This window comes from Mesoplodon mirus (assembly GCF_964341445.2).
Source record: "Mesoplodon mirus genome assembly, chromosome: 16".
In the NCBI taxonomy this organism is placed as follows: Eukaryota; Metazoa; Chordata; class Mammalia; order Artiodactyla; family Ziphiidae; genus Mesoplodon; species Mesoplodon mirus.
The window spans coordinates 26,270,275-26,279,211 of NC_138992.1; positions in this window are offsets into that span (position 1 = coordinate 26,270,275).

Below are 8,937 nucleotides of genomic sequence, written 5' to 3' on the forward strand. Positions count from 1 at the left end.
ATAGAAAATGTCAAATTTAGTAGAACTTAAAATTATGAAAATGTCATTTAAATATGGTACTACAAGAACCAAAGAATAGTGATTGTCACATGTGGATCACAGAAGGCTTTCAGTGAAGTAGATGAAGACCTAAGAGTATGATTCTATTACAAGAAACTAAAATGCAGCTCCTTAGACAGCAAGCCCGCCCTCCTCACTAGTTAAATCTGTTACCCAAGCCTACAGTTAACCTTTGACATGCAGAACAGAGAAAACCTTAGATTGTAACCTTCTTTTATGTATATTCATAGCACTAGCATGAATATAGATATTGCCAAATTCAATTTAACTTTCAGAGTCATACAAGTTAACATTGATTCATTTCTCGGTATTTGATCATTTAGAAATATCCTTGAGTTACCAGCCCATGTAAACATTTACAAAGCTTTTAACATAGTGTCCATGATGGTTTATTTGAACTACAAGGATATTAAAAAGGGATCATCAAATATTTTCATTAGCTAAATGAAATTAATCCCCAAAGGTAATTATATCCTAATTGACATCCTAATAGGTATTATAATCAGAATATTAAAAAATAGTTTCTATAGAATCAGTAAACCAATTTTACACATGAAAAGACTATATTTTAGGGAACATTTTAGCTCCTCATAGATTGATGTATTCATATCTTTGAATTTGTCTCTCTCCATTTTCTATTTTTTTAAAAAAAGAACTTAAAGTGAAAAAAATTTACATGATCAAAGTCCATTTCTGTGTCACCGGAGGGTCCATATTATAATGCTACTGATTTCTAGCCTCATCAAATTTCAGTAAGTACCATTTTGACAACCCCGAACACTGTGTGCTCGGGGGCAAGCGCTCTTTCACCTTGGGGTTTTTAGAGAAATGGTCTGCTGCTCTTTTCTGTGAAGCATGTGTTCTCCAAAGGTAGTAAGGTGGGGGGCGCAGCAAACTGCCTAGAGGATGGCCAAGGATTATATCCAATTTGATGGCACATATAGAAATTGTAGCATGTTTTTCAGTTATTCCAGATGCCTTTTGAAAACGTGCTTATCAAGTAGGTTATTGATAAGGCAAATGAGACCAACCTTATGGGCTGAAACTGCTCAGGCTTGTAGTACTGCACTGTTCCAGAGGTGTAGCGCAATTGAAAGATTTCTATTTTAAAAGTGCCCACATGTGTGGGAGAATGGGTAAAGAAAGAAGGAAAGGGAGAGGATAAATCAGAGGACAATCTAACAGTCATAAAGTTTTCTTGTTTTCATGTTTCATTCTAATGAAAAAAATGGATTTTCGTGCTTCCCGAGACAGTAGACTACTATTACATTTCATGTTCCCCCAACTAGAATGCAAACATCGTAAGGGCAAGTATTCTGTACCAGTCTGATATGCTTTCAAATCCACTGGTTTATGACTTAGGTGAAGTTGTTTTAATCCACTTGTTTATGGCAAAGACCGAAAAACTGTTGTTAAACATATTTTGATACAAGAATGAAGGAAGCTGTGTCAGGATGTCATCATCTCATCCGTTGTGGTTGATAAGCCCTCAGAGCTCAGCTGCTGAGGGCCTCAGCTTGGAGCTTGTAAGCAAGAACGCGTGGAGAAGCAAGCAAGACAAGGGAAGGATTAGGCCATGAATACCGAGAGTTTGTGAGGACTATCCGAGAGTTTCAGGTTCCCTCTGGACAAAGCTACCCTTTGCTGATCTCGCTCTCCGAAGACCTTGGGACATTAGCTCCTGCCATGATAAAGGTGACTTCTTTATTGGCAGTGAGGACAAACCGTGCAGCAGCCCCTCCCTCCCAAGGAGATCAGCCTGCCAGTCAACACAGGCGCCCTCGTTCCCTAGCAACGTGCTCCAGCAACAAGGCTCTTTTATTTTTGCACTGCAGCTGGATGTCAGCTCTCCACTGGCCAAGTTGATGCTCCCAAGAAACCAAAATTCATAGAAAAGGTACATCTCAACTAAATCTGGACTTATTCCTTTCATGTCCCCTTGCATGGAACAATAGAGTAATTCATTTTTCATTTGTTTGGAGTATGTTATTTCTTTATTGGCTTATTAAGAGACATTACCCTGTATGCTATTGGCTTGTGAAATTCCTGCAGTGAACTTATGTTAAATATACTACTGGCAAAAACAATCTCAGTCTCTGAGCATAATTTGCCCACTCCCTCCCCTAAACACTATAGCAGGGGATTTGGACTATTTGGTTTATGCATATAGACACAGTTCTAAGAGGAGTGCCTGGTACATAGAAGATGTTCAGTAAATATTTGTTAAGTGGACAATTAAATTTTCCATCATATTTTCCATGGTTGAATATTTCCCTTCTGGCATAACAGTAGGTATAAGAAAGATGAATCATAATACGAGTGGAATATTGTGACATGATCATGTACATAGGCATAGACTGTCTCAATTCAGCTAGGTTTTAAAAAAATACACATAACCTTAGTCACAAAGAGATTCAGGTTACAAACATCATTTAATACAATTATATCATCACACTAAAAGTTTTTTTAACCCAAAATAGGGCAATAGTACCATTGCAGTTTTAGTTGTATGTAACTAGAAAGTCATGACATTTCCTCCTCAGAACTTGAGACACCATGAATATATTCATGAATCTTGACAAATAATTTGTTTTCCTTATTTTCGATATTATAAACTGTCTCTCTATGGCATCTGTGATAAGCTGAAATAATGACCCCCAAGGAGATTTTTAGATCCTAATCCCTGGAGCCTATGAATGTTACCTTAAAAAGAGACTTTGCAGATGTGACTAAATTAAGGAACTTGAGATGCAGAGATTATCCTGGGTTATCCAGGTGGGTTTAAATATAATCAAGTGTCCTTATAAGAGGAAAACAAAGGGAGATATTCCTTATAAGAGGAACACAGAGAGAGAGAGAAGAAAAGGTAATGAGATGACCTCAGCAGAAAGAGAGAGATTTGAAGACACCATGCTGCTGGCTTTGAAGATGGAGGAAGGGTTCACAAGCCAAGGAATGCGAAGAATATAGCTGCTGAAGCTGGAAAAAGCAAGGCAGAGGATTCTCCTCTGAGCTTCCCAAGGGACCATAGCCCTGCTGACACTGATTTAGGCCCATTGGAACTAATTTTGACTTCTGCCTTCCAGTACTGTAAGAAAATAGATTTGTATTGTTTCAATGTACCAAGGTTGAGGTAATTTGTTATAGCAGTTCTAGCAAACCAGTACAGTACCTGTCAAGATAGTTCAGGCAACTCTCATAGGGTAAGTCTATGAAGAAACTTAAAAGAGGTCAAATATTAACCAAAAAGATTGCAAGTAGTGAATTCTTGAAATCAAAGGGCAAAACAGATTTGAACTGTATTTCCTAAAGGAACACTGGATTCACTAGATTTACTCCAGTGACAGACTTAGCATTAAATGAGTCAGAGAATAAACTGTATCTCAAAATCAATAAGATAATTTTAATTGTTCTTTAATTAAAGTGGTGAAAAATATCCTTCAGGTCCTAAATGTTTATGTATTGAAAGACCCAATTATTCAAGAATCCTAGTATAAGTATCTAATAAGTATAGTATCTAATAATAAGTATCTAATAATATACAGTCACAAATCTTAAGATATGAGTATTGAATAGGTATAATATAGAGTTAAAATGCATCTTAAATTTAAGTCAAAATAATATTTTACTACTGTCAATATTAAAATTTGTGCAGAAATATAGAATTTTAGATCCAGGAAAGACATTAGTAAATGTATTCCAAATAATTATATATATATAGGTTTCTATATATATGCCAACTCTGATTGACATTAAGGCTGCCAAGAGTATTGTACTGAGCAAAATTGTGATACTTGTTCTTGTTTTGGAGAGAAATAATGATATTCCATGGCCAGCCACGGGCAAGATTGATGCAATATTCTCCATGTATGTGTTGACCTAGGTCTAGTTCAACCAGTTTTTTTTTTTCAGATATGACTAAGACACAGAATAAGAATCTCAAGCACAGACTAAGTCATCAAGTGAATTCACAAGGTAAGTTAGCAGCAGTGATGGAATCTTAACCTTGGTCTCCTAAAATAAATGTTTTTCTACTTAGACTTGAAAATAACTTTAGTTGGGAAATTCAGATAATTGATACTTTTATAAGAACTGTCCTGAGTTCTGAACTCATTTTCCTTTGCTCCATGATAATGTTCCCTATATCAAGTAGAGTCATTCTACATTATTATGAATACATTACATTAAAAACAAGCACACTCATCCCTGTAGGCCACTAAATGGCAACCTTATGCTTCTGAAATTCACCAAATGGGTGGATAAAAACGTAAAAGTATTAAATAATACCAAACAACCAAAGATGATAAATATATTTTTCCTGTTAAGATTACAAATGTTTTACAACAAAGGGGAAAGAAAAGAAAAAAATATTCATACATAAGAAAGATGCTAAGAAATTTTATAAGTATCATGTTGTGTTTTTAAATAATCTAAATGTTATTACCTCTATTTTTAAGATAGATCATGGCTTTAACATGCAAAAATTATGTCCACAAAAGGGGATAGATACTCCTGGTGAAGCTAAACCTTGTTATCCAGTCATATTTACTGAGCCTCTTCTTGTTTATTCAAGCCAAACTAACAGCAGAAGAAGGTTTGAAAATTAAAGATTGCCTTTGTGACATAGTCACCAGCTTTTGAAAATTTGGAAATCAATGAACTTTTAAAATTATTAGTGTTTTTGCTTTTCAATTAAGCAGATAATAAAAATGGGCGTGTCTGCCTCACACAACACAAGATCAATAAATGACACCCAGAGCAATTAATTCTGCCTTCACATGTTGATCTTGGCTATGAGAGACTCTGCACTCTTTTTTTTTTTTTTTTTTTTTTTTTTGCGGTACGCGGGCCTCTCACTGTTGTGGTCTCTCCCGTTGCGGAGCACAGGCTCCGTACACACAGGCTCAGCGGCCATGGCTCACGGGCCTAACTGCTCCGCGGCATGTGGGATTTTCCCGCACTGGGGCACGAACCTGTGTTCCCTGCATCGGCAGGCGGACTCTCAACCACTGCGCCACCAGGGAAGCCCCAGACTCTGCACTCTTGATTAAGGATATAGATGTCCTAGTTGGCCTTATGTAATGACTGATCAATGATGAATACAAAGCTCTGAATATCACAGGACAGTGATTTCTGAACAACGTTTCCTACCTTCTGTTCAGTGTATTCAATCTGAGGACAGTAAAGCTGGAGAAGAGTTTAATCTGAAAAACAAAATGGCATAAAACAATAGGGTGTGAAAACTGAGAATAGTAGAATTGATTCCACTTTCTGTGCCAAAGTTAATGCAGCATAGAATATCCTAGACTGATTGAAAGATCTGTAAATCAATGCACTTTATTAACAATCTCTCTTTTTCAATTCATCAGCTAATAGATGTATCACAAGAACATACATCTTTTTCCTTTTTTTCTGCTCTAGCTCCTTCAGAGCAATTGTATACCAGGGGTCTTACAGAGCCTCAATTATTTATACAACCAGATTTTGCACTTTCAATTCATGAACTGGTTGAACCCTAGGTTAACTTCTTAATAATATTAAATTGATATACGTCTAAGCTAGAATTGTCTTTATTAACTCCACATCACAGCCTCATAAGAGCACTGAGCGAAGTTGAGAGTGGTGTGCAGTTTTCTGGGAAATCTCCAATGCTGAGAACAGGAAGAGTGTTAGCATTCAGCTGGGTTCACAGGGTAGAGGCCTGTCAGAAAGAGGAGACTACAGGAGAAAATGGAATGGAGTTGGTATTGAGAGGAGTGTGTCAGAGATGCTAAGTTGATGATCTGACTCAAGCAAAACACCCACACTGGGGACGGGATATCAGGTTCCAAGCAAACTTTCATTAACAATAAATTCCTTATTTCTCCCATGCTTGAATTGTGATATTTCCACAAGATTCTCTTCTCATTTCTTTTAGTGATCTCATCCATCCCAATAACTTCAACCATCCCCCTTTCAGAGCTGCCTAAATTTATTGCACAGTGGTTCTGAGTTACACAGAGATGGATCTGAATCTTGGCATGTCAACTTACTAAAATGAACCTGTTGCAATTTAACAAAACTCTCTTATCTATAAAATGGGTATAGTATTGGCTTTAATCATTTAAGTGTATTGTGACAATGAAATAGGATAGTGAATTTAAAATGTTTAACAAAATGTTGGCCAGATTAAGTACTCAGTAAATATTGAAAATTTTAATGATAATTCCTATGCAAATTGGCTCTTATATTTCCATTTAGATCAACACACTGATTCATCCCTTTATTAGTTTAAGTTTAAATGCCTACAATTGCTTTTCCTTTTTGGTAGTTTTTTTTTTTTTTTTTTTTTTTTTTACCTTCTCTATGGTCATTATTTGAACAATGGAAAATTCAGAAAGGGAAAATAAGAAGGCATCGTTAATCTCACTATACCATTTTCTGTGAATGTTTCACATAGTTTAATTTTTACTTATATAACCTGCCTAATTATAATATTTCCTTCATTGTTAAATAACTACATAAACATTGTTTTAATGGTTTTATGTTATTATTTCATGTAAACATACTAGAATTTATTTAACTAATTATTCTGTTTTTATTATTTAAAAAGTACTGTAATGATTGTATGTAAGAATTTTTCTGTTTTTAAGGTTCTGTGAAATTTTTTCTTCCCCTTAATATAAGTTCCTTGAATTGATATTTCTGAGACAAATCGAATGAGCTTATACATGATCTCTCTCTCTTTTTTTTAAAGAAAATTCCTTTCCCAAAAGTTTGGAGCAATACCCATTCTCAGCCATCATACATTCTACTTACTCTCACATTTGCTGGGTCACACTTTTTAAGTTTTTGATAATTTGATAATGATGAAACTGCTTTATATTTCATATCTGTCACTTCAGTTTTCTCTCTCAACCTATCCAGCTTACAACTGCCAGATTAGTATTCATTAATCTCTGTTCATATAAGGTTCTTCCTGCACAAAATATTCAATAACTCCCCATCACCTTCCAATTGAAGTTCCAACTCTTTATCCTAGAATTGAGTATTTCACAGTGCAATCATAAATATTTTTCATCTTACCTTCTTATTTATCCACCTAAAATGCTAATTTCACCCTCCTTTGGGACTGACCTTTAAGGCTCATTCTGTATACTCTGATGAATCCCATATTGATATGAACTCTCTTCAGAGCTCCAGTTCTTATATTTTTCTTAACATCGTTACTTGGATGTTTCAAAGGCACCATAACCCAGCACATTCAAAATAGAACTAACTAAAACATGTTCTTCCCACATTCTTTTTCATTTCTTAACATGGCAACACCACCCACACAGTTGCTCAGGTCAGAAAACTTCTTCATAAAATCCACCATCTAAACTACCAGCAAGCCTGTTGTCTCTGCACAATGTGTCTCAAGTCCTAGTTTGTGTCTCTATGCCCGTTGCAACCACCTAGTCCAAGCTACCTACATCCTTCTCTGGATAATGCTGCAGCCTGTTACTACATCATCCTAATTCCATGCTTTACCTTCTCCCTCTTATTCTCCTCATATTGAGTCATTTGTAGTGAGGTGGACGGACCTAGAGTCTGTCATACAGAGTGAAGTAAGTCAGAAAGACAAAACAAATACCATATGCTAACACATATATATGGAATCTAAAAAAATGGTACTGATGAACCTAGTGGCAGGGCAGGAATAGAGAAGCAAGCATAGAGAACAGACTTGTGGACACAGGGTGGGAAGAAGGGGAGGGTGGGACGAATAGAGAGAGTAGCATTGACATATATAGACTACCATGTGTAAAATAGGTAGCTAGTGGGAAGCTGCTATATAGCACAGGGAGATCAGCTTGGTGCTTTGTGATGACCTAGAGGGGTGGGATGGGGAGGGAGGGAGGGAGGCTCAGGAAGGAGGGGATATACGTATACATATAGCTGATTCACTTTGTTGTACAGCAGAAACTAACACAACATTGTAAAGCAATTATAATCCAATAAAGTTGTTAAAAAAATAAAATGTTGGCACAGTTTTATATTTGCTAACTAGCTATGAAACACATAACTAGTACAATAAATAAATACTGAAATGCTACAATCAACACTACAATACTGCAATAAATAAATAAATACTACAAAAAAGTTTAAAGAGAAGACAAGTTCTTTTCTTGTCTTTTTTTTTCACTGACTCATTTTTCTATGCATGTTTTACTTGGTTCAGTTTGTGCTCTAAATAAAAATTTTATTCTGCCTCTTTTAAATTCATCATTAAAAGATTATTATACACATTAGATTATGTCATTCCCCTAAGTAAAATCTTCAATGGCTTCCTATTGTACATGGAATAAAAATACAACCTCTTTATCACAATTTATTAGGCCTTAAACAGTCTGGCCTCACCAACCTCTTCAGCTTCACTGTGTGCTATGTGTTACCTCATACGCTATGCTCCAGGTTCATTTGCCGCCTCTCAGCCCCTCAAAAGTGTCAAGTACTTTCTCGCTTCTCACAGCGAGATTTTTGCACATGCAATTTCTACATACAAAACCCAAGTCGGTCTCTCTTTTGTTTTTGAATTGTATGTTTGTTTTTACAATGAAAATGTAGAGGTCTGCCACCCCTATCTAATAGAAGGTACTATAAGGGATTCTCAGGATTTGAACTGATCAAGGAAAAGATATAACCACGCAGAGGCAGTAGCACACACAAGTTTATCTGAGTGACACTCTAACAGGTTTACATTCAGGTGAGGTCTCCCATAGCAAGAGATTGTCCAGAGGTTATAATGTTGAGGAGGGGGATACCATCCAGAAGAGGAGAGCAAGAAAACTCTTAGGGGAGAGAGGGATCAGATAGGACTTCAATGTATCTAGATGGATGCTGCTCAGCAACATG